The sequence below is a fragment of the Pseudopipra pipra genome, chromosome 7 (genome assembly GCF_036250125.1).
Source record: "Pseudopipra pipra isolate bDixPip1 chromosome 7, bDixPip1.hap1, whole genome shotgun sequence".
NCBI lineage: Eukaryota > Metazoa > Chordata > Aves > Passeriformes > Pipridae > Pseudopipra > Pseudopipra pipra.
Genome location: NC_087555.1, coordinates 15,192,550 through 15,219,816, shown reverse-complemented (window position 1 = coordinate 15,219,816; position 27,267 = coordinate 15,192,550). Strand labels below are relative to the sequence as shown.

Genomic DNA, 27,267 nt, shown 5'->3' with positions numbered 1-27,267 from the left:
CTGATAATATCCATGGGCAAGGGAAAGACAAGTATGCACCACAAGGCTTCAGAGATTGTATAAAAGTTCTTATTCTTTCTTCTAGTTACTAAAATCATGGGGGCAGAGCAGGGGGAGAGGAAAGAATGAGAGAGTAATACGCTAAAAAGGGCTGTTCCTCGTATTGGTCAGACCTAGTGCTTCCTTTTCTTATTTATATTTTGTGTTCATAGTATTAGGTCTTTCTTTAGTTACATGCATTTGTTATGACTGTCAGGTCATATCAATGTAAACAGCTGTGCTTGAACAACTGCTGGTGTTTGTAACTAATGGGCATGTTATTGTAGTCAGATATGTGCTTAAAATGTAACTGCAGTATTTGTTCCTTAAAAGCACATATCCGGCACTAAGGATCTAATTTTGTACCTTTAGTTCTAAGTAAATCTTTGCTATTTCAAAGATCAAGCACTTAATACTCACAAACTGCCTTTCAAAATATTAGTGTCAGGAGTCACGTAAATGGTTTTCTGCAATTCACAGACTCTAATGCAAATCTAAATTTTCCTAAAGCTCCTTTATTTGATGCTCACAATCGATCAAGCAGCTTTTTTGCTTATCTGCTTTCATTAAAATTATCTGCAGTACGTTCTGTCTTTCTAACTCGCTCTGCCTGCAGTAGGGAGAGAACCACCTGTAACAAGGTATCTAATCAGCAATGAACTCCTGCAACACTTTTGACATGCAGGGTCCTTTCAATGTTTTATGTCTTGCAAGTTTCACTAAGGCTATATTGTTTAAGAAACATTTTCTGTAGTCTGTAAATCACAGGTAGAGGTCTCAGCTTCTGTCACAAAGCTGCATTTAATGATATACAGAGCTAGTGCATGCTCAATAAGCAAGTTAAGTGTAGCTGAAAATCGGGCAGATCACTTTATAAAGCGCTGTGGAGGATATATCCATCTGAAGATAATAAATAATGGGAATATACCACTAAAACAAACAGTATTTAAAAGAACATGCTGATTTGAAGACAGAAGTTGTTTGATCAGTTTAAGGAGCCCCAGAATGGTCCTTGACTTCTGCTCTGGGCTGTTACAGTGTTGTGGAGTGCACAGCTAAGCTTTGTAAAATACTTTCGTCTCACAATCAATACAATAGCAAGTACAAGCTGAAAGTACAGTGAAATAAATTCAGATTTCACTTCTAATACTCCATTCTAATACCCTATTTTGCACTGAAATAATCAGTGAGTCCCACATCAAAACATTAGGCCTTCTCCAAGTTAAAGAAAAGCTAGGAAAATTATTCACAAATGTTTGCATGAATTCTAAATTGCTTTCCTATTCAAAAGTGTTCACACCCCTTTTGGTGATTAATCCATGAACATTTGTGCTAATGGACATCTGCCCACACAAATGTTTGGCTTTTCACTAAGTGACAACTTATTTTATTTGCAAATAAGGTATTGGTGCCCCAGTAGGGCACTCACCATCATCCACTCAAAGACTAGGAACAGTACCATGTGATTTAGGTTACTAATCTTATATAATGAGTTGTGAATAGGCAAAGATATAGTGGAATTAACAGTTGAGGAATACCACACCAGTAGAAATGTACTCTAGATGAGTATCTGACACTCCAAACTGAAAAGAAACCCAAAAAACCAACAACCAGAAACCCCAAACCAACCAATCAAAAAAAACCTACCCCAATATCTAGGCTGCTGTGAAAATAAGAAAAGGGCTGCATCAAATAAAATATTTCTGCAAGTAGTATGACCTGTTATAGCTGTACTACTACAGCCTGGTTCCAGGTAGGTCTGAAACCTAATGACTTAAGGTTTTAGAAGAAAATATAAGAAAAAAAAAAAAACTCTTACAGCTTATATAGAAAGCAACGAACTGAAGAATTTCTTGAACTGGGTACACACCTGGCATTAACTTGCAGGCACTCAGGCACTACTGAAACTCTCAACCAAACTTTCCAAGCTGTTGATACTTACTAGTGAGTTCAGCAAGGCAGCCAAAAGCCAACATATATTCTGCAGTTTTCAGCCTCAGAAATGAACTGGAGGTGTTAGGAAAGCAGGCTTCTGCTGAGTTTATTTTCTCTGTTTGTGAGCTTGGCAATATCTCAGCTGTTTTCTTAGCTATTGATTTTTCAGGTGGTAGTCTGATATTTAACCAATACCTTCAGGAAAGTGCTCTTTTCATCCAACTTACAACCAGGACAAAGGACAACTGTGTTAAGATTTTTCTTCTTTTCCCCTACCAGAAACATACAACAAACTCAAATCTTGCAACTTCTTGCTTCAAAGAAGACAAAGAAATTGAGTCAGAGATTTCTTATTAAAGCAGTAGAAATGGCTATTTAATTTTCCACCCTTCTCTCAGCAGGATCTCTTTTGAGATGCAGCATTTAAGACCTCTCCAGCAGGTCTTGGTTACCTTAATGAGGGGCATAAAGAACACAATTGCAATTATGAGAAACTGTGATCTGTTGTGTTGATATGTCTCAGCTATGTTGTGGCTTAAATGAAACACTGAAGACCAGTAACACCGACAGAACAAACACTGATTTGCTTTGAGTAGGTGCAAGTGTTAAAATGGAAGTAAGCCCTACCTACTTAAGTGTGGTTGTCCTGCTAATATGTTTGCATGATAACATGGGCCAGAAACCTCTCTATCCACAAGTAGCTAGCAACAAATACATCTGTCCCTAAGGAGCCAGATATCTCCTTATGTATACAAGATGTTTCAAATTGACAGCATTGGTCAGTATGCCAGTCCAGGGGCACAGGAAACCTGATTGCCTGCTCTCAAATTTTCTTGCAGTCGTTGAGACAAAAGAAGATTTAAAGGAAAATTTTGAAAAGTGGCATTGGTTGACAGATATCTCAAAAAGTTTTCAACTCAGAGTGCTGAAAAATTACTTGAATGGAACAGCTTAAGACTTACTCAGTAAGACATAGAGGCAAGTAATTAGTAGTTGTACACATACCTATGGGAAAATACCAAGTTGAAATCCTTTTCTGATTCTGTTTGAGGCTTGAGCTTGAATTGTTCTTAACAAATATATACTCTGTCTAATCCATGGAAAATGACCCTGTCCAGCAGAAATTTTAGTTTCAATGACTCAGCATCTTTGGAGGAAAATGTATCTTTTTCATCAAGGCTTCAGCACAGAATTTTCAGCTGTAATTCTGAGTTTATTGATCACTCTGTAAGTACATCCAGGAAATAATAGCTTTAAAACTTAAAAACTTCAGTCCAGTTGTCAAGGAGTAGTTCTTTTTTCCTGAGGTACATCAAATCTCTACAAGTTTGCATGCTTAAACAGTTGTCTTAGTCTAGTACCGTTTAATTTCTTTCTTGATTGATTTCAGATGTCAGGAAAGGTCAGGCCTAATCAGTACTTGGATAGGCAAATTCCCAGGGAACATGTCACAGAGTGAGTTGTGGTGATCCAGCATACTGGACTCACACCCCATGGCTGCCTCTCAGCAAGGGCTGGTAGGAAGAACTTTCCATTCCAAGATCTTGTCAGCTTTTGGTCTCTTTGCTCCTGCAGCAGTCTTTGTTATTAGTATGATATTATGTTAATCAAAATTTCATTGAGAAATTACAGCAGGCCTAATTCTGCCCATGTTGAAATAGTCAAACTGACTTAAGTGGAAGCAGAATGAAATTATAAACCATTATACAGTTCTTGCATAATTTCAGTTTTGTAAATAATATTGGCTTTTTGTCCTGAGTCATTGGGTAGTGTTATATCCCTTTAAATGGCTCTGCTCTTCTACCCTAGAGGTAACTGTGTGATAGATGAAGTTGTCTCCCTGCCATATACAGCGTATGACGTGCTCACATCTTTGCATGAGGAATTCTAGACTACTGTATCACCATCACTCCTTCTGTTGCAGACACAGTGTCCTCCCCAGTCTGCAGCAGCACTATTAGCTCAGTTTCAACTGTGACAGAAAAGAAACACAAACAGAAGCTCAGAGAAAGCAAAGATGTAATTACGATTCAGCCTGCCTGAATAAGTCAGCAGCATTTGCAATATTCTGCTCAATATATTTAGCAGTGAAATTGGTGGACTCTTTTGCTTATTCTCACTTCACCTCTGTGAAGCTGCCTTGAGTACATGCCTCTTTCATATACTTACGTTAACATCCACTAATGGTAAATATTGAAGCATGTATCAGGCTGCTGATACATACAATGGATGCTGCTCTAGCCCGGCATTCTGTTCTTGTGTTTTGGTGTTATCCAAAATAGGAGTTGGACAAGCAGTTTTCTCACTCTTCCTTTTTTGTCATCCCTCACTATGGTGGTTGTTCTTTGTAAGCCATTTCTTTTCCTTCCTGCCCACTGCACAAACCCAGTATTGTGTAGCATGAAATGAGGAACAAGGGGGGCGCAGACTGCTCCTGTGTGCCCCCTGCCACTCCAATTCTCTTGTTCATTAAAAGCTCCTATTGACTTTAAATCAGTTCCACAGGGCTTTGTGTTGACAGAAATTTGCCCAGAGACAATTTGGCTGAATTTTGTCTCCAGACTTCAAAGAAGCTTGCACTCGTACATGTAGTTCAGACAGAATTATTGATAAAGTTGGAGTGGGATTAACAAAAAGTGCTGCTGGGGCCACAGCTGTAAACTCTGAACCTGTGATATGTCATGGAATATTGGGGTTTATATCTGACTTTTACAGCTCCCCAAATGAAACCAAGTCATATATGTACTGTTTGTTTTCAACTTTCTGCCTGTTTTAGGATTTAAAATTTTACACAGTTTTTTGTGTGCATTTTTTACTACAGGTACTTCAACCTGAAGATGTTCATCACAGTCAAAAAAGATAAATCCTAGACCTTTAGCATGTAAGAACAAGAATCACCCTTATATTGAACTATCTTTATTTTATTATATATAATAGTGTGTATATTATCTATGTAAACCATTACCATGTCTTGAAAAGCTGATCTTTTTCAAAGCGGTTTTCATGCCTGAATTTTAGCTTGTAAATAGCACTAGCCAGATTAGACTGCATTTTATCTAGCAGAAGATTTTCAGCATTTGAATCAACAATGAAATCTGAATGACTGGAGTCGGAATGGAGGGAGAGTGGGATTGAAATACCTTAAAGATTTCATTTTAAAATGAAAATTTTAGATGCTTCAGAAATGGTGAGCTGGCAGCTGAGCATTCTGAAGCTGCGTTGAGAAGTTCTTAAATGAGATATGTATTCACACTAACCTCCAAACAACATCCCCTGCCAAAAATCCTAAAAATGCCCCTCTAACATATATGTTAATATTAAAGCAACACTTCTAACTTCATGAGATATTCTATAGTTCACACTTAAATTTAAATAGCATAGCTTGTTCAAATGGGGTTGACAGCTCATGGGATAACTCAGTATTTTCAGCTTCAGAGGTTACTTTATTTGTCTAGCTGGGCTGGGTACAATCAGCAGCTGGAAAGCCTGATGGGGTGTTATGTCCTTCTTGCTAACCGCTGTATCATCCCTTTCCATCTGCTCCGATCCTTCACACCACTGGCACAAACGGGCAACTCCCCCACGCTCTGTGCTCTCACAAGCAGGGGGGAGATGCTGGGGACAGCCCTCACATGGGCTGTGCAAAGAGTGAGGCTTCAGAGCCCTTCTCCTGCAGGGTGAGGGGAACAGAGAGTAGGGAGCATAATCCAGCCGTCTGTATTTTTAGCCTCTTTTAAAAAGCAGGCTAAAGAATAGCATACCCCTGATTTGTAATCAGGTTAAATGACAACAGCTTTTTGTTCTTTCCTCTGAGTGCTTCACACTTTCGTGCTAATACACATGTGCCTCTGGCCTAGGATGCACATTTCTAGTCCCCTGAACTACAGTCCCTCAAAGAAAATCCTAAACTCCCTTTGCCTTCTGATAATGTCATTATCAGAAACTTTGTGTGACCTCTTGTGGGGCATCAAACTATTCTGTCAATATCCTCAACCATTAGCAAGCTGTGAAAAGGGTTAGTACCTGATAAGGGATGTTAAGCTCACATGAATTTGCCTCTGAATGATAAAGTGAAAAATACCAGGCTGATTCCCATAGGATGGCTTTCTACAGTAACTTCTTGAATTAATTTCTCTAAGTAGATACAATATGTGTAATTAAAAGTATGTCTACATATATGTGTGTGTAACTTTATAAATATAATTTACTTAATTTTAAAAATCTGTTTTATATATTATGTATAATGTATGATTAAAAGTGGAATCAGCCACTGGCTTGTGCTGTATCATAGAACTTCCCTTTGCTCTGGGGGGATCCAGGGGTCACAGAATCACAGAATATGCTGAGTTGGAAGGGACCCACAAGGATCACTGAGTCCAACAGTCATAAGGGACTGTTTTGTACTAGGACATTTGTGGACTCACATTAGAGGACTCAGACCAAATTCTCAATGATTAAATCCACAGAGACACTTTTGAGGGTTCTTCTGGTGCTGCTGGCATGTTGTACATCTCCCATTGCCTGCTCCCAGGGGGCTGCCAGTGAGCTCTCCAGAGCATGCAAGGGCTCACAGTGACTCCGCACGTGGAGTGCTCCCAGGGCCATTGTCAGCACTTGAGGCTGCAAGCAGCACACGCACAGGCTCACAGCGCTGAGCACAAGTCCCAGCCACAGGGCATTCCTCAGAAACCTCAAAGGATCGGATTCCCCTGAGAAGCCACTGCTATTCTCTGCTGGCAGAGCACCTAGGGGCAAGAGAAAAGATGACTGACACGTCTGCCTCACTGAGCTCAGCTATATTTTGTACCAGGGCAAGTCTTTTCCTATCTCAGTTTCACATAAGGGATTACCTTCAGTTTGGGGAGGAGATTGCATCCTTTCCTGTCCTGAGACAGGGCTGGAGAGTATGTAGAGAGGTGGGGAAAGCTCCTCTCTGGCTTGTGATCTCTCAAATGGGAATCTTGCTGGGAATCCACAAACCCCAACCCAAGGCAAAGGACACTGCAGCAAGAGTGCACTGCATACAGGCTGCCTGCCCTTGTTTCACACCCAGTGAATCTGGTAGTTTTGAGATAGGACTGTCTTCATTCACGTGGGAGACACAGTGGAGAACAAGCAGACTGAGGTCTTCAGCAATAATTTGTGCCTTCTTGTTTGCTTGTTTGAAGACTGGAAAGCACACACATAGTCTTTAGGTGTGAACTCCACCTATGGGAGCCTGGCAGACAAAGACAGTGGGATGGGAAGAATCCAAAACTCACATGTGGTTCTTCTTGGATGCAATATAGTTAAATTCTTCGTTTCTTCACCCTGAGACACATATGATTTGGCACTCATCTGACACAGCTCTCAGTTTCCCCAAATTAAGAGTAATATCACTGTCGATCACTAACAGTCAATGTTATCAACACCTGTGAAAGTTGAGTTGCAGCAAAATGAAACCCTCTGTGGTGCAGTGAATGGTGTTTTATGGAGATGCTGCTAATTTTATCTTCCCTGTGCAACTTCAGTGTTTGCAGACTGAAGCAGACAGATGACCTAGCAAACAGTTCACAAAAGTCAGTCACTGCAGCACCTCAGCAGATTTTCCTTGTGTTTGCCACAACTGCCATGTAAATGCAAGAGCTTCCCAGTTGGAATCTGCTTCTTTTGTCCTGGGGCGCTGTATCACTTTGATCCCTCTGTGACCAAAATTGATCTTAAGTGGGTCCAAAAGTCACGAAGTCACACAACTTAAAAATTTTAATGCTACCATCCAAGGAGGAAACTCTCAAACACCTTCCCTCCTACAAAAATAAATTATGAAGCAATCACTATTGCCTGGAGAATAAAGCAAGCTTTGTCTCCAAAAAAAAAATTGATGAAAGGATTGTAAAATATCTCTAGGCAGCCAGTTGAAGTCTGTAATATATCTTCTTGGAAAACAAATTAACATATTCCCTCCCATAAATAATTAAATTCCAAATAAATTCCTACGAAAATAAATTCTCATCAAGGTGAGCAAACAAAATCCAGTCCTAAAGGAGTATAAACTTTGACTCTGAATGGTGCAGTGAAGGGGAAGAAAGAACCACATTGTCGTATTTCAACTGCAAAAGACAGCAATCCCACTGCACTTATTTCTTTGGCACTTACTTCTGGGAAACACTGCTCCACTTCAATTTGATTTCTATTTTATATCTAATTATAAAAAGACTAAATACTCCTAAAATGATGTTTTAAGAAGGCAGCAAAGAGTCATAGTTCTAAAATAATATAGACCATGAAAGCCAAAGCAACTTTTGATAAAACTCCGGCTACAGTGGTTGTTTTTTTCTCTTACTACTGTGTTGAAAACAAAATGTACTGCAAGTACATGTTTGGTAAAGTCTGTTTCAAAAAGCAACATGAAACGAAACCCAATGTTTTTTGTATTTAAACAAATCTTAAAACCTTTTTTTCATGTGCAGGTAGTATATGGATTATCACACAACTATTGATTGGTTAAGACCAATGGTTTTTACTCTTTGCCGTTCAAAGTTTATGGCAAAAAATAATTGCCTCATTACCACATTCTCAGTAATTGGTTTTGTTTATATCATGCAAAGCTCACACCAGGGCTCTATCAAAATTAAGTGGACACAAATTCTGCTCTTTGGCTTCTTAATTAATGCAAAGATTTAAATCTACCCTTTCATGCTGTCAGTTTGATAAAATGTTTCTAGTTTGGCAAAGTAAGTAAGAGGAAAATGAGAGGTTTTTGAACCCCACAAAGGAATCAAGATAGAGTAGTGCTAACAAGGACTGGACATACTTAAATGTGCACATCATGAGATTCTGCAGCAGTTCCATACAGTCAGTGACCCAGTCCAGCTGGGAATTTGTTTATCAGTGTGTTCTAAACCTGTTGTGTCTACCAACTGCAGATACGTGCTCTTCTGCTTATGGCAGCTTTGTGCCCACGATATTCGGCAGAGTATAAATTCATGCTGACAAACAACCCTAAATATCAGTAAAGGAAATTACTCATAAGCTCCCCAGCAACTTCCTCAAACGTGCTGAGCAATCATGTTGATGGCTGCAGCAAGGATCACAATAAGAGAGTGTGTGATATCCACCTGAACAGTACATAGTATAAGAGGTATGAGGAGCAGCTCCTTAGCTCACGATCTGCTGTAGCTGGTATGGTGGGATAAATCCCTGGCCATCAGGGTTAGAAGTTGCCTGTTCCTTCCCTGAAATCCTGGTAAGAAGGAGCACATCAGAGCTGCTAGGCAGTCGAAATGGCAGAAAAAGGGTCAAGAGAGTCAAGAGGTTGTGGACAATTTCTGTAGATCTAATGTGTTTGTGCCTTGAGGCCCCTGTGGAATGTAAGTGTAAAATGTGGCCAGAATTTCATGTTAATGTAAAAGACTTACTGGTAGTAGCTGTGTGCAGCTGAGTTAGCTGGATATCTCAGCCACACAGAGAGGTAATGTCTTCCTGGGGAAGAAATAGCTGGTATGAAATATTCACAGTGATTTAGCACAACCCACAGTTTTATTTCTGTCTCTAATGGTGTGCTGTCACTGTCTTGGTATTTGGTGCCTGCCTTGTGCCATAAGCTTATCTGATTCTACCTTGTGGCAGTGACCTAAAGGATAAGACAAAGAAGCCCTCTCAGCTTCTCTTCCTTCCAGAGCAGAGTACGGATGTCAGTGATCATCTCCCACTCTGCAACTGCGCTTTGGACAGCACAGTGCCACCTTGGAAATGGCTTTTGATTTAGTGTAATAAATAAAGTCAACTTGTGTCCTGTGATAGCAGAACTTATGTCCAGCCACAACTTGAGGTTTTTTATTTATCTGATTTTTTTTTTTTTTGATTGCACTGCTGAATAAGTACAGTGTGTTTCAAGTGTTTCAAGTTGAGATAATTGATACTGGTATTGCAAAGACAAATTGAGTAACTTTCTGCTGAGGGAAAAGGGGCATTTGGAGGTCATAGAAAAAGGAAAGCAAGAATACCTTGGAAGAAATAGGATTTTTTAACACTAACTTCAAGAAATGCTTTCAAATAGTACATTGTGGACCCCAAAACCATAGTCTGTATAGGTTCTTCAATTATTTCCTTAGAAGTCACCTATCGAAAAACATTCAATGATGTGTATAATGCCTCTCAGTTTGCTTTCTTCTCCCACATTCTCACTAGAGGGAGGTGTATATTTTGTAGAGCTACTTGTTTTGAAAAGATTTATGTTTGATGAAATGGTTTTTCCTTGAGCTTTACAGAGGCATGGGTTGTTTTGTTTTGTTGCTATGTATTTCTTGTGCTAGAGACAACATAACAAATTAAGTGTGCACTTGAAGCAATAAACAAGAGCTTTATACCCAGGGAAGATAATTTCATTTCCAGGTGAATTCCATAGAAATTTTTATTTCAAGCTTTACTTGTTCCACAAGAAGCCAGTTTACCAGATATCACTTTCATCTCAGAATTTTACTGAGAATGTTTTGAGTTTTAATATGTTAAACTGCAAAGACAGAGACTGAATCTAAGTGAATTGAAAGTTATGAGTTGGTTAAGTCTTAAAGACTCTTGTCCAGTTGCTGTGGTCCACAAAAATAGTGAATGAAGGTTCTTGATTTAGTTTGAGAATAGTGCAGTTTAAGAAATATTAATTTTTTTTTTATCTCTATTGATGAGAACTTGAGGATATGCTGTGAAATTCAACCTGAAGCAGACTTTCTGCTGATATTTATACAAGTCTTATGGAAATTCTTACAATTTCAAAGAGAAGGACATGGCTGATTCCTGTGATGTTTGGGGAAACTTTTGAACCTTTTTCATCCAGTTCTAATTCTGAGCCTGCTAAGGCTCCATTGCAAAGTATCTGCTACCTCCACGAATGCCAAAGTCTGCAAAAAGGGTCAGCATCTCTTCCTTGCCTCCCACACATTAGTCATCCCTCATTAGGTCCTAGAGTGCTTGGGATGGCCAGCTGGCTATGGACATGCAGTTTTTACTCCACAGCTTATGGGTTTCTTTAAGCCAAAAGGGATAGGTAGGAAAGAAAGGAGTGAGAAAAAGGTAAAATATGCAAATAAGCATATTTTGTTTTAAATTTTCTTAAATATGTAATGCAGATTGTCTTGGTTTTCTAATTCTGCAACTCCAGACCCAAGGAGGAAAACAGACTTTCTTTTGACCTTTGCAGTAATGCCTGGAGTGTCTTTACTGCAGACTATCCCCACTCAAGTGCCTCCATTAGGAAAAAACACACAAAAACAAGCTCTGTAGGAGAGGAAATTGTAAGGCCTTATGCCTTCCTACCTCTGTTGCAACAAATACAAAAGGCTTTAACTGTCACATGTGTTCATACAGAGAAAAAACATTGCTAAATGTGCACACAACCCTAAAACACTTCTCACCACAAACCACAAACACCTTCTTCAACACTAAATAAAAAAGGAGGTTTAATACATTATCTCTCCACTTCCCAGATCAACTTTTCCTTTTCCAATGTCTTGCCCTCATTTTGTGCTCAGCTTCAAGTTTTCAATGGAGCATAAACTCCAAGTACTGTAGGACCCACTAAAGACACTGCCCAGCTACTGTCCAACCTAGTCATGGAGACGCTGCAATTAGTGATGACATTCCTATTTCTGGCTGTAAATTCATGAGCAGACTTGTTCTGTGATCAAGCTGACATACAACCAAAGGTCTATGAAAAGTCACTTTCTGAAGACACTTGTGAAGAACCGAGCACAGGGGACAAGTTTCACCCTCTCAGCTTTCAGACCAGCACTAAAGGTTATGCTACAACAGTTCTGCTTTGCTGGGTTATTCAAATCTGTACAAGGGTGGCTTGTTTCAACTAGCTGTGAGACAATCTGGGGGTTTATAGGCCACTTTGTGTGAGAAATATGCTAATAATGCAAAGATTTTAGTAATTTTAACCAGTTTCGGTTTTGAGATGTGACCTCATAATCCATTTAAACAAGGGTTAGTAAAGTCCAGCTTAACGACACTAGCTCAAAATTAACAGGACAATGTCTGTCTAATGAAGACATAGGACTAATTCATTTTTTCTGTAGGAGGTGTGGGGGTTAGTTTAAAAAATACATACATAATTTTAGGATGAAAACATTGGGTTTTCTAATGAACATTTTGAGTTTTAGTATAAATGACATGGCTTGGTTTATATGTCCATGTGAAGAAGAAAGAAAAATTCTGCCTATCTGAAAATTAATGTTTCACCAACATTTCAATTCCAATTGTTGCAGCTGAATTTTTCTTTGCTGAAACAAATCATCTGCAGCTAGGGAAGTTGCTAACATACTTTCATATGGTAGTAGAGAAAAAGTTTAACTTTCCCCCCAAGCTAGGAAATTCCCATATCATCATCCACCAAGAATCACTTCTAGACAAGGGTTCTCCCTCTCTGTAAGAAGCCATCTACCACTGCTGTGTACCAACATACCACAATATCTACTCACCATAGATGGCAGGCACAATGCCTGGCTCTTACATCTTACATTTTTCTACTGCAGACTAGCTTTCATTAATCAACTGAAAAAGGCAAGGGAGCAGTTAGTCAAAAAAGAAGCTCTGCCTTACAGCTGTGACAGTCTGCCATGACACATCTATCGTGTTCAAGCCCCCGGTCACAAATTCTTTCCCTCCATCTGGTATAAATATTTAGTACTTCTGATGTCACTGTTTCAAATAAATTGACTTAGACTATTTGAATATTCAGGTATTCCTTGTCTCTGATGTATTTTGAAGGAAATAGTATATCTTTATCAACCTGTTGGTTTGTAATGACAAAACAACTACTTATTGATACTTTTTTGTGGTGACTGGAACAATGGCAGCCTTAAACACCAATTCAAGTATTTAATAAGAATTATAATATCCCTATCATTCTCAGCACCAGAAGAGTTTACTGAAGGTTCCACTTCCCTGTTGATGAAAATGAGAATAGTTTTACAATTTGCTTTCACTGGAAAAATCTGATCACCTCACCAAAAGGTGCTGTTGCTCTGAGAATTTGCCTCTATAAGGTTTTCTGATTTACAGTAGGTTTTCAAGTTTGCTTGTCCTTGTGATTCTAGCAGTTACCTTCAGGCTCTTAAGAAAAAGTTCCTGTGGTGTCAGTGAACATGAGAGTGTCAAAGAAACTATTTGTCGGTAAAAGAGGAAACATTTTACTTGAGCATGAATGTTGTAAGAATCTGCTTGTTTTTTCCACATCGTTGCTGAGGTAACCTCTGAAAATAATTGATAGTAGTATCCACTACTAGTGTCATCCACTGTCGCAACACCATTTTAGAGTCTTTCCAGTCAAGGCTTATTACTGCTTAATGGATTTGCTTCCAAAATTATTCAGGAAGAAAGAGGGATAAATATAAACTTTCCCAATATTATTTTTTTTCCATCTTGAAAACATCCATTCAAAAACATGAAAGTGAGCCCTGACCATGTGGCACAACAGTTGTGAAGCTCAGTTGAGCTTCTTACAGAGAAATTTTACAGTCAAGGTTTTCTTCTGCAAAAAAGTTCTGTTCTTGAAGCCCCACTTTATTGCACTAAGCATTGCACTTCTTTCATTGTCCCAGCTAGTTAGGTTAATTCTGTCTCTGCTCTTCTTCCCCAGCACTTCTTGTAATCTACCACCTGCAGAGGCTGTTAGGAAGAGCCTGTTTACTTGCTCATGCTGTGACTCACTACTCTTCAAAGGAAAAAAAAAGTCTTCTGTACCAGTAGACTATCACTGGAGCCAAGATGAGAAGGAAAAACCTCCTTCTGAAATCTTTAGGAATGACACTACTGATAGAAAGACCCATGTTCCCCCAAAGAGATGAAGTTGTAATGCTTTGAGGAAGGAGGATTTAAATAAAAGGAAAACTAACAAGCAGGCATGAAGATGGGTTAAAAGAAATAGACAACACAGAGGATTATTACCCTCTAATGTAACATTCATAATAAAAATTTTCTTTCTTTTCTTCTAAAGGATAATGTGCTTTTGCAGACTGCTACAGAGGTAGTAAAAATACATTCCTACAGAAACAATTATTACAAGCAAAGAAAACAAGAGGAACCAGAGACCCTTCAGAAACCAAACTGCCCATAATGAATTCCAGCATAAACTAGATCTCATGAAGAATAGAAAGAAGAGAGTAGTTACATATTACACTTCTTTTTTAAAACGAATATCTACTATCCAGCAGTCATTTTAAAATAAAAATGTCAGAGCTGGGAATAAAAATTCAAAAAGTGACATGAAGTCAAGCGTGTTCCTCATTATAAATCTCAGTGAAAGGGGAAGCTGAAAATACATGATGTCGTGGTAAGGAGGCAACCCATGCACCTCTCCCACGCTCAATGTTTCACAGTAAGAATGACAAGCAGTAAAAAGTCAATGCTGCATTTTACAATATAGCTGAAAGGAAGAGCAAACGCAAGAGGAAGGAAAGATAGTTTATAGTAACATTATTCTAAGGGAGCAGGACAAAATTCTGCCTTTTGATTTTGATTTTCTGTCAACATCAGACTTAAAATGCAGACTTGTACTGGTCTATCTTCATTCTGGCTTTTGATTCAGGTTTCGTTGAGACAGAATTTGGCCCACCCAAGCAAAGAATAGAAGTGAAAATGAGGTTCCCTATGTTTGCAAATTGGTATTACAATTCTTCCTGTTGCCTGAATGAAGCTATTCTCCATGCTACATGGAAGTCATTCTGCAGTCTTGACCCAGGCAAAACTTCTGTTGGTTTTAATTGTAATTTCCTGGCTGTGGGTTGCAGTTCTTAAGAGTTTTTTAATGTGTATACTTTTCCTTAGCAGGATGTGAAACACAGCTGGATAAAAAAAATAAGCAGTTTTGAAAGTATCATTTGTTTTCACGCTTGAAAGGGCAGCTTCAGCTGTAGTATTATTGTGCCTGTATATGCAAGTATAATCAACGTTTCTTCTGGTGACTTAATATTATACTGCCTTTTTAAATGTTTTTTTAAAACGGTTGATGAAATCATCTTAATTAGATTATTTGCTTTAACATCTGCTGCTGTTGTCATTTAATTTTCAGTGTTTTCATTTGGTGGAAAGATTTTTCTTTTCCATCTTGCAAAACAACAAAATATCTGTATGCACATATGTAACCATAGAGTGTATACATGTATTTTTAGTACACTCTGTTCCTTCAGCTGTGCTTGGGTAACCTGGTAAGCTTCATTGCCTTGTGTTTGCATGATCATGATGAACAGCATGGGGGGACTTTTGTAATGTGATAAAAGAGCTGTGAAATCTCACATTTGCTTGCAGAAATAGGAAAAATGTGTGTCTTGCCATGACCAAAGAGTTTTTTGTAGGCTACAAAAGTTCTTTAAAATAAACAGTAAGAAGGAATGGGACCACAGTCTCCTGTAAGTGTAGGGAGAATTAAGGTAAGCTTTCAGTAGATCAATATTTAGAGCTTTAGAACTGCTTCCTGTTATTCTCCTGGCTTATTTTCTACCCTTTTTAGACTCAGTCAGCTGCTGAGATGCTACCTTTGTGTGATACTTTAGATTTTAATGAGGAGCTTCTCACAGTCCAGCTGTGAAGTGAAGTTTCATCGGAAACAAGTCTAGGAGCTGAATACCAGAGAAACAGATAGGCTGGAAGACTGTTCTGTAGTCTCAGGAAAAGCTGACCACTTTCTTCTGAGGGTAAACAACAAATCTATGAACAAATCTATTATGGATATGCTCTAATGAGGTTCTTGATCTCACTTTCTGTATAGTAAGAGGTGTTTGCTTCACTCCTCACCCCAAGATTCTGAGTCAATAAGTAAATTTAAAATATATCATCTTACTGTATCCTGACTTGCAGGGACTGTACAGAGGCAAAAGAAAAAAACCTACATGCTAGCATATGAATTATTCCATGTCATGGCACCTCCTTGTGTAAGGGAATTTTGTGTTTATTTTTTTGCAGTTAGAATCTGCAGAGTATAAACTGAGTACACTGTAACAGTGGAAACTACTCTTCGAGTGGGTTCCTTTCAAATGCTAAACTAGATAATACACGGAGCCCCTGTTAGGTGTGAGTAGTAATCCTTTCATGGCCAAAAGTTCCACACTGATTTCACTGGTATCAGAGCCTGACTAGTGGTAAACTAGTTACTGGCTTCCATAGTTATGGAGCTGCATCGGAAGACTAGTTAAACTTAGACAGAAAGAAAATGAAAATAAATCAACTAAATTCCAAACAGTTTGAAAGCAAATCATCCAAATCCCTAACAAAATCTTTTAACACGTTTTGACTGAGGGCTGAGTTATTACATAAATGGAAACTGCTGCTTCTCAGACACTGCTGCCATTTTCAAGTGAATGGGGTAGTTCACTTCAGCTGCAGTCTCCTGTTCAAGCCTTGTACCCAACATCATCTCCTGTGCTGGTGGGCACGGGGGCAGCTGTTCCCACTATCTGACCAGTTGTATGTGCAGGAGAGACTCACAGAGAAGATAGCAGCACATCTTCAGAGGCACAAGTGCCTACTGAGAACTTTCTAGGGACAAATATTTGTGGACTTCAGTTGTGCACTTGAGTCATAGCTGGAGTGGCAGAGGGACAGAAGTCAAATTTCTATTTTTGATTAAAGATACTTCAGTTCTTTGCAGCTGACACTGATTTAGAGAGAACTAGTCAATATACTTGAGAGCAGAGATGTATTCAGAGGGGCCCAGAGAGACTAAATGGCCAAAAGTAATCTTGTGAAGTTCAAGGACAATGCCAAGTACTGCACTAGAGAAGAATGAAACTCTTGCAACCATAAGGGCTGGGGACTGCCTGGCGAGGGTAGACCTCTGTGGAAAAGGCCCTGTGAACAGCAACTTCTGTTTGTGACATGTGCTTTAAGTACCGAAGAATAAAATTCAGCCCTTAGGAAAAATGCCTGGTCAGGAATATAGTGCAGTCATTTCACTTAATAGCAATCACTGCACACTATATAAATAAAAGATAACTACATGGTCCTTCTTCTACTATTTCAATAAAACAAGATAAGTTTTCCCTTTTGGAAGAATTCAGATTTTCTAAAAGGAACATTATGTATTACCTGCTTGTCATTCACACTGTTGTATCAGCAAATCTAGAAAACATCTCAGCTACAAATGTCATCCCTTCCCCCTTCAATTTAACTTCAAGGCAGTTCACTACCTGTTTCCATCTTCTCTGCATATAATAGCTACTTGTAACAATTAGTAAGTAGGTGCTAACCAAAACAAGCTTAGAAATCAAAGACACTGGGTTTGTTACCTTCTCTACCGGCATGCATATTAGAGTGATAGATGGGGGTTTGGGTGGAGTTCAGTTTGGTTTGTTATTGCCTATGGATCACACAGCTTCTAAATGAGCACCAATTGTGTGACACCAATTTCCACAGAAGACCTGAGTTTAAAGTGTTTGATGTAGACTTTGCTATCTTATCATATAGAAGAGCTTGCTCTGTCACTGTCTTACTTAAGAGCAGTGTGGGGACTTTGAACTTTTCAAGACTTGGAACATTTTCATGTTTTTAAGTATGGATTCAAGAAATTTGTCCCTACTGAGGTCAGTGCCTCTCTCAGTGCTGCTCAGTGCTGGTAAACTAAATACAGCAGATCAGTCTATGCAAGCAGAAGTGCCCGGAGATGCTGGACCAAAAGATTGAAATAATTCATATTTTTTTTCACCATTTGTGCCTGTTTTTAAAAACTTGCTCAGTTTTTTCAGGACCCCAAAACAACACCCTTTCTCTCTGTCTTGCAGGAGAACAATGAGGGCCTGAATATCCGCTCACAGAACCATCACAGGTTTCAATCTTTACTGACCAGACATCACCATTGCAATCTCCATTGCCACCCAGCATCTGAGAAAACTTTGCCCTAAAAGTCCAGATTGGGATTCAGTAAAGAAGAAAAATGAGAAAACATGTTTTGCTGTGCATAACCCACAACTCAGCAGTAAAAAAAGCAGAGGCAGGTGTCTATCCCGTGGGAGTAAGTACAGAGGGAGAGGTGGAAGAGAAGTACAGCAAAGAAACTCTATGCAGCACACAGAGCTCTGCACTGCATTCCCTTTTGTACTACAGGTACATACATCCTACCCTTCCGCAGAGCTGCAGAGCTGTGAGCTGTGGTTTAGGGTGGGGTTGGTTTGTGGTTTGTTTTTTTGTGTTTGATTTTGTTTGTTTGTTTTTGTGAGGGGCAGTTAGCAAACTGGATAAATGCTGAAATATGGTTCTTTTTTTGAAGGACTAGTTCAAATTCGTAAAATATAAAAAATATTACATTATTACTGCAACGTTTTACAGACGAGAAATAAAGTTGAGGCTTCAAGAAAAGTTTGTTTTCTTCTGTCTTGGTTTGTCAAACTGACCATAAATGCGACTCCAAGACTAACCTGAGGATCTGAGGATTTCAGGTGGTGATTGCTAGATCTCCAACCTTGAAACTACAGTGAATCTTTAATAGAAGAAAAGGTAATCATCACTTCAGTGGAGATGAGGTCTTGTGAGAAAAGGAAAAAGGTCTGTGGAGCTTAAGTAGGCTGTGAGATAGTAACAGCAAATTACTTTAACCAGAGTATCTAAGGATATTTTACATTTCAGATTAGCATTCTTAATGTGGCAGTTACATGTACACTTCTCTATCAGTACACAGTGTTTTGAGTTGTACTTTCTGCACAAGGTAAAATTACTTCTGTAATGAACAGTTCCATTCCTTTATAAATGTGTGACTGATTTCTGTAACACTTTCCACTCAGTTTACGTGCAGCCTCTGTACAGGTATAGTATAATTTATTTTCACAGTCCTTTGTAAGTGAGTGTCATCTCACTGATAAAGGTTCCTTCACACTCTTTCATATAGACACTTTCTTGGTCCTTTGAGTTGCCACTGAATCGTGTTACATTACATGCCTCTTAAACTACCAGTAAGCCACAAGAACAACAAATTAATGAGTCCCTAACATTAGACACAAAGAAAAGGTTATCTGGCTTTACATATTCCTTTATGTCAAAATCATAGTGCTATGCCGGGAAAGCAAACTGATTCTGATACAACATGGATCTAAATGCATTTTGTTTGCTGGCATTTTTATTTATTATTTTAGACATTTTTCTATCTGGGCTTCTTTTCTAGCCCAAAGACATCTGGAATGAACTTTCAAGATAAGTAAAATATATAGCACACAAAGCCAGCAGCAGTCTTTCAAGCAGTAAAATGATTGTATCATGGATTATAGTGATTTTCTTAGACAACATTTTGACACGTAAGTGTTAGGACCAGTAGTTTGTCATGGCAGCTTTAAGGTGGCATGCAAATACTTTACTTTGTTCTTCTGCTGTTTCCAGTCTTCACCATATCATCTCTCTCTAAACAATCTGAATTTCTTCCTGTTCTGCTTATGTGTGCTGAAAAATATCTAAGTTGTAATTCAAGTTTTAAGGATTAGAAGTCAAAATAGAAAAGCTTGTTTCTAACGTGAAGGTAAAGGAAAGGTCAGCAGAGCAGTCAGAAGGATGACTGATATGGTTTGACAATTCAAGTAGTCATAGGGAGAGGAAGACCATTACAGCCACAATTTAAAGAGAAGAATTAGTAGGAGGTGAGAGTCAAATATGACTTCGGACAATAAGTGAGTGGTTGTCTGGGAGGCAATGCCTTCCTATTTTTTAGTGACAGCAATGGACTGAGAAGTCACTCTGAGAAGTCTGAAGAAAGCAGCAGGCACTTATTGGAACAGACAGTCTGACTCTGCTTTTCTGAAATGTCACTCCGTGCTCAGTAGGAGAAAAGTAAAAGTAACAGACTGCTGTGAGTGTCACAAAGTAAGAAGGCCTTAATCTGAGAATAATAAAAACTACAGATGTAGATAGACTTTGAACTAGACCCAAAAGATGTCATCTGTAAGACTTCCTAAGATGAAATCTGCGGATCATGATGCAAAAGGGAACACAAGGAAAGCATCAGTATTACTTGTTGCACAGTCTCTAGTGGCTGAAGATAATGAGAAAATTCTTGGGGGAACGTGATGGATAATCTTTTGCCAATGAAACAAGACTGAAACCCCTTGTTTTCCTGAATATTTCAATGTTTATTGATGGTGCTCTCACATTTGACAGCTTGCTACTGGTGGGTGGGTAGCAGTCCAGATTTCGTCTGTGTGATATAAACGCTGTACTTTAAAATAACCACAGACTTGTCAGCACCATGTACCATCTACCCCCCGACTCCATGCAGTAGTCTTCTATTTTCAACAAACTGTAGGTCATCCTTTCTAAAACCTTTTAGGAAAGACAAGAGAAATTCAGTAGCTAGGTAGAGATCTTGACTCCCCAAGGCAGTAGAAAGGTCAGGTAGTGTTTCTGTTACTTCAGAAATGAGACAGTCGTCTGCCTATGGCCTAACCATACTTCCTGTAAGGTGGCTGATAAGAGTCTGCTGTAAAGGCTTTCATATCTAAAATGGGTTACAAGTCCTGCAAGTGATCAGCAGCCCAACCCATAAAACTCAAATGGTGATGATCAGATCAATCAAATGTCCAGTCACATGTGGGACAAACTGGTATGGAGGATTATCCATGCGTAGGATTATCCCTACATGTGTTTGGTACTATAAAGAAAAAATAGATTTATGGTGGTAGGCTAGTATAGGAAACATGCATTCTCATAGTGAATCTGATACTGCCTTGCAATATAGGTACTGCAAACACCACGTTACTGGTTCTGCTGATGCCAAGGGACTATGCAGGGCCACACACTCAGCTCACAAAGCTTGAAAAGGCCTGTGAATGAGTTTTTACCAACTACTAAGATTATTTTTAATTAATTCATTAAACTACCTAGTACCTTGAATACCATAGGATTACAGTGTAAATGTTCTACATTAATACAAGTTTGAATTGCTAATTACAAAATGAAGGAGAAATCAATACAACATGTGCTAATGCATCAACAAATGTAATCTAGTACTTCAGGACTTATTGGCAATTGCAAATGAAACATCACTACTGCAGCATTTTTTTAGCTTAATGCTTTACTTCTGTGGTGAAAATGTTATATTTGAAATCTTAAATAAAAATACAAAACATTCAAGAGCTCCTGAGGAAGCAACTTTTGGCCTGAAAGTACTTTTCCAGTGTCAGTAACAAAATTCTAGTACTTAGGACACAAATTCAGCCCATCAAAACTAGCTGGAACAAACATTGTAATTTCTTTCTCTTTTTTTGCATCTGAATGTGATTGATACGTCTCTGAACACTGGGTGAAGAACCTTGTTTCAAGAGGTAAGTCAACTGAGAAAAAAATCTCACGCAAAAAAGAAATCTAAATAAATTATTTTTTTCTTACAAAAAACCCCCTATATTTATAAACTTAGTGCAAAACATTCATCTATAACTGAATGGAGGTTGAGCTAAAAAAGATGTTCACACATCAGTGCAATGCCACCCGGATTCCCCTGACATTTTACATGGAATTTGTCAATCTCTTTCAGCTATACTGGGAAAGTCTTCTCAAAATGAGAAGTTTACCAAGTAGAAGAAGCACAGAAACACCCTTAGTTACTCTCATGAGACATTTGGCTGATTAGTCTGATCAGTTCATACTCCAACCAAACATGTGGTTAGAGTGCTTTACTGTGGGTTTTGCAGGTTGGTATTTGCTGTTAGAATCAACAGAAGGCAAAATGGAAGCTTTCTCTGGACTGAAAACACTTCTGTTTTGCAGGGAAATATGTTGCTGCTTCTTTCTAACTCATCTCACATATTTAACACTCTAAATATACATGGGTAATAGAGACAGATGAAAGTCTGTGTAACTGATAGGATTGTGTTATTGTGGCTGCTGACAGATAAAGAGAAAAGCTCAGTGCTGTGAAAGTTTTTCATGCTGATGCCCACTTTCCACAGGAATTAGCTGCGTAACAGGATGTTGTCTCTGATCTGATTGGGAGAGGTACCTCAAAAAATCTGAGCAATTTTGTAATAATTCAGAACCATTGTCCCCAAGAGATTATAAGGCAATGCATGTGAAAAGTTCACACTATAACCAAGAGATGTAGAAAAGGAGGATAAACATTTTGTAAATAAGTGGTTTACCAAGAATAGGTGAAATAAAAGTATTCTTTCACTTCCTGGAGGAAACAATGATGAAAAGAGCAGGGACAAGACAGCAGAGGAGAAAACTGAAAAAGTTAGATGGAGAAAAATTTGTGAGAACCAATGATATGGTAAAAGTAAAGCTTCTACAGGGAGCAAGCAAAGTAAATAAATATGGGAGAGAGAGGGAAGTCAAGACAGAAGGCGTGTCTTTTCAAAGATTTTGCCTGGACTTTTTAAAAAAAGCAGGGAAAATTACAAAATGAGAGACAATGCAGAACCTGCTATGGTAGCAGTGGCTGAAAGGCCTCTTACCACATTCTAACTGTCCTTAGGAAAGAGAAGGAGCTTTCAGACTGCAAATCATGAGTTAGTGACAAATATTTCAGCACATCTGCATCATGCATTTTTGGAATAAAATGTAAAAAACGAAAACTTTAAACATCATGAAATACACTCTTTGCCAAGCATTTTGATGTGATTTTCAGTTCCTCTGACAGAAATTTTTGAATGTCTATAGTCAATAGACAACCAAAACATTCAACCTTTTGAAACAACTTTTTGAAAACAAAACATTCAGCCTCTCAAACTAAGTAAGCAACATTAACTACTAATATTCTGCTAATTCGCTGTTTTGAAAAATAGCCAGTGGACCATATGCCCATGACAACACTGACTACTGTGTTAACTCTACACTGAAAACCAAAATAATCTGTAGTTCCATGTTATTGATCATTTTCTGATCAAGGGGTTAATGAGGTCCCTGCCACTGACACACTGTTGTGCCCATCTGCCAGCTCTGTTTATTCACTTGTTTGCGAATTCTGTCATCTAAAGCAGAACTGAAAAATTATCAGGTCATAGTAAGTCATTTCCTTAATCAGCATTTGAAAAGCAGCTCTTTGTAAACTTAGTCCAGAGTAGTCACACGGTCTCTGTTTGGGAAATGGGAACTTGCCGTGCTGAAGGTTTTGCAATGTGAGAACGCAGCCTGGTATTCCAGACGGGGCTGAGACTCCGCCTTTCAGTTCCCGTGGTTAGTGTATGCAGCGGGAGGTCTACGTTCGGTGTCAGATCCCACATAGACTTTGTAGATTTATTACAAAGCATTTATTGGTTTAGTTGGATTTCTTGCTGAGCAAGTGTTTGGTAATTATGGGATTGTAGGTACCGCATGATGTAAATCATTCACAATTTTAAAAGATCATAGTATACATTTATCAGTTTCTGTGGTGGTGATCTGCAGACCCAGCAGCATCACAATACATGTTTCAAAAACAAGCTAAGCTTGTGACAGTAAACACAACTATCATTTGCTGCAACATAAAATAGTTATTGTGGTCTCTAGATTAAGAGAAAATACTGTCTAGAGGAGGGGAGCCTAAATTCCAGGATCTTTGTCTCCACACACTTCACTTAAGCAAACCTTCAATCATTCTCCCTCGAAAAAAAAAATCCGTTACATTTGCTGGTAACTACAATAAACAACTTGGCTTAAGTACTTTTTTCCTTCTTTCTTGACAGAGAGTCTCAACATAAAGAATGACAAATCATCTCAAATCATACTTAGTCTTTAGAAATTACTTACAACAAGTCAATGCCCCCGACAATAAAAGAAAGCATTTAATGTGGCAGACCATGATGTAAGGAAGCAATAAAAGGGAAACGCAGCTTGAACTGTCATATTGCCGAGTAACTCACATCTCCCTGCTGAAGGCAGCAAAGTTGCAGTTACTGAATGGCTAATCTCTTCTACTGTTTTTTAATCAGATGTTGGCATTATCTGCCACTAATTGCTTTTTCATTTCCACTTGTAATTATTCCATTGCATGTTTGTGGTGAGAAGCTGAAAATGAAGCAGATCACCAAGAAAGAATTAATTGTTAATGAATAATCATCAGTAGGAAGCCAATTTCATTATCTTCAAAGAGGTAGCTAGAGATTAACTACTGACTGGGGTTCTCCTACGTTCAGTGCATGACTGTAAAGTAATCACAAATAATCACACCCTCCAACTTCATCAATTAGTTTCTATTATGTGAATTGATACCCATTTTTGGTTTTGTTGTTTAATGTTAATGGTAGTATTCAAGCTGGGGAGTGCTAATTGGAAGGTGTTGTATTCAGTAGTCTTAGGCCCTAATTATTAGAGCATCTTTTTCATTAGCATATGATTCTAGAAGGGATATATGGTGGTAGTTGCTAAATTCACCTTGTTATAAATGCATTAACTTTATCAATATATTTTAGACTGTCACTTAAAATAGAATGATACATACAAAGCTACTTTGTCAGTAATGCACAGCAGTAGGTCAGTTTATAAAATGTGTCATCATTAACTGTTTTTTGAGAAATTCTCCTTAAATCAAGACATCAAAAACAAAGGCTGCTTGGGATTTAAGCAATGGGTATAATAGAGTAAAGGACTGAAAGAAATCAACTAGAGTAAAAAACCTGTTAGATACTAAGCAGAAGTTTAAAAAAAACCACATTTACCTTTTTGTTATTGCATAAATTGATGTCCAGTGAGAATCGTTGACTATCAGCCTCCCATTCTTCTTTGCTACTGATTTCAATTCAGTCCTCTGTGATACCAACAGCAACTGTAAAGCATAGCTCTCCTAATGTTTTTAGATGAATTCTGTATTACACTTGTATAATTTTAATGGAAAAAGAATAAAATAAATAATGCCACCTGTGGGATAGATTCAGCCTCTCTGTACTGCTGCCCTCAACGAAGCCTCCAATCTTCTCCATGTGTGGATATCTGATAGCAGTGTAAATACTGTCTGTATTTTTCCCAGCTTTGTACCTCTGCATGTGAAGCTCCCTGAACTTTGACCAAGAGAACAGTTGTCACCTGTTAGTTCTCTTCTATTTGAACTAATTTAAGACAAGCCAACTTTTAGACACAATTTTATTATTCCCTGGAGCAGGGTACATAAGACAACCCCACCAACTGTGTCTGAAGAAATAAATACATTAATAGTAGTTTTGTTCATGATCCTCCTCAGCAGCCACATTAAAAGTTTATCTGGGAAAGATGATAATATATCAGTGTTCTGGAAACACAGAGGAATACCACTAAGGAAGAGGAGCTCTTTATGAACTTCAGGTTTTCTGCAAAAAGAAATAATGGAACTTTACAGCAACCTTTCACACTCCTAACACACTGCATCTCAGAGACTATGCCAGGCACAGTCAGTCATAAACTGCTTCTGAAAATGGTTATAATAAACACAGAAATTTGACCTTTGCTGAGAAATAAAATTTCCAGCAATTCTGGAAACTGGAAAGTTCCATTCTTATATACAGGTGATAGTCACATCAAACCACCTCTTAAAATATTACAGAGCAGTTACATTTATCTGCTGTCAACCATACAACTAACCCGTGCCACCTCTGCTAAGTACCAATATGTTTCTTTCTCTTTGAAGACTGCATTCAGTGTGTTGTGACAGAGCTTAGATCACTGCAGTTACTTTCAGCCAAAATAGTCAAAAGCAGCAAAGGTAATATTCTCTTTAAGACAAGATATTTTTCCCAGCTATTATGACGTGTGATGTGCTGATGTCACTGTTGCCACAAAATATTCTTCAAATTGTGCATATTTGCATCCAGAGTGGGGTGACTTCTGTTATATTTCTTTTTTGGCACAGAATCTGATGATCTATTAAATAAATATTAATCCCTTGTTGCCTTCAAAGCTGTCTCTGCCATATTAGGATTTTAAATATCTTCATTAATTGCTTAACTACCTTTTCCTCAATTCCCCATGGGCTCCTTTGATACTAGTGGCTCTAATGTGTTACCATGTGATTCATGGTTTCACTCTGCTGTAACACAGAACATGTTTTTAGCCAATTTTGTCTTACAGATGCCTTTGACAAAATGAAAATTCAACATTTTCAGACTCCAAAGATAAGCAGGCCTAGAGTTGTTAGAGTACTACATTTTTAAAAGGATAGAAAGCATTTCTGTCTCAGTTCATGTTTGTGGAAAATGTTTGTGATCAAAATCATTGGTAAATAAACCCTTCAGTATTACTTAATCTAGACACATGCCCGAGAAGAACAGACGTGAAATGTGAAGAAGCGTAATGCCAACCAGGAAAAAACAGCTGTACTTTGTGATAGTCCTGGAAAGATGACTTCTGAAATGTAACAGGAGAAACTTTCAGTAACAAAATTTTGGCAGCTGCAAACACAGTCACAAGAAGCAAAAATGTAGTGTTCATATATTGATGCCTTCATATTTTGATGCAAAGGTCTGATGCACTCTCCATTCATATATCCTCCAAAACTGAATTTCCCCACCTCTTCCAGTCCCTGGTACAGACTAAGTCATACACATTTTCCCATAGGATACTTCATGTTGAAATGGCCACAATATTTTATAATCAGAGGTTGCATTACTTATTTTGTCATTGTCTCTTCTGTTTAATCATCTTCTTTAGGGTGAACAAAAGACCTTATGAAGCATCTCCTAGCTCCTCTAATTAGAGCTTGGGGTTCAGTGATCAGAATACTGATCTAATTATCTATACATATTCTATTGTAATTGGGCAGGACAAACTTCAAGAATATCTTAGAATATTTTTTTGCTGTCACTTATTCTGTGCTATTTTAGTCATGCTACAGACTGAGGAAAGTGTAAGATAAAGTGCTTGATTTTTCTCTAAAAAAGCACTTGATTTTTCTCTAGGCAGCAAAAGATGGGTACGTGTTCATCTGTTATTTGGCCTTCTGTGAACTTCCAAGCTTTGCTCTCTGGCCTTTCATGCATTAAAGAAGGCCTTCCAATTTGTATTGCTGATGGTTAGTTATGACACTTAGCCTGATGTATCATAGACACAGATAATACTGTAGGTTTGGGTTTTCCTCATGTTCAGCCTGAACTTAAGCTTATATGAGAGCACGGACTACAATTCATTTTGAAATGAATGTGATGCATTTGTACTAAGAAAAGTTTTTTGAGAAAGCAGCATATTGACAGTAGGGTATTTCTGATCAAGTATCAAGACTCTATGATCTCTGCTTTCCTTAGCTGGCTTATTCATACTACAATCAAAATGTCACCAGAACAAACACAGAGACTTTTTAATTTTATTCAAGCACACTCCAGCTCTTAGATTGACACAATAGACTGTGACAGCCCTTTCAGAGGCATTCCAGTCCATCATGTCCTGTGTGGTTGTTGTTCATGCACA

General features: G+C 38.3%; 1 long non-coding RNA gene across 1 annotated transcript; it reads left to right on the top strand.

The window, feature by feature from the left end:
• On the top strand, positions 1 to 26,437 carry LOC135417089 (uncharacterized). The gene is made up of 4 exons (XR_010431891.1): positions 1 to 4,855; positions 17,730 to 18,048; positions 21,230 to 21,245; positions 23,583 to 26,437. It is a non-coding gene; the product is annotated as an uncharacterized LOC135417089 (long non-coding RNA).
• Positions 26,438 to 27,267: the final 830 nt, after the last annotated feature.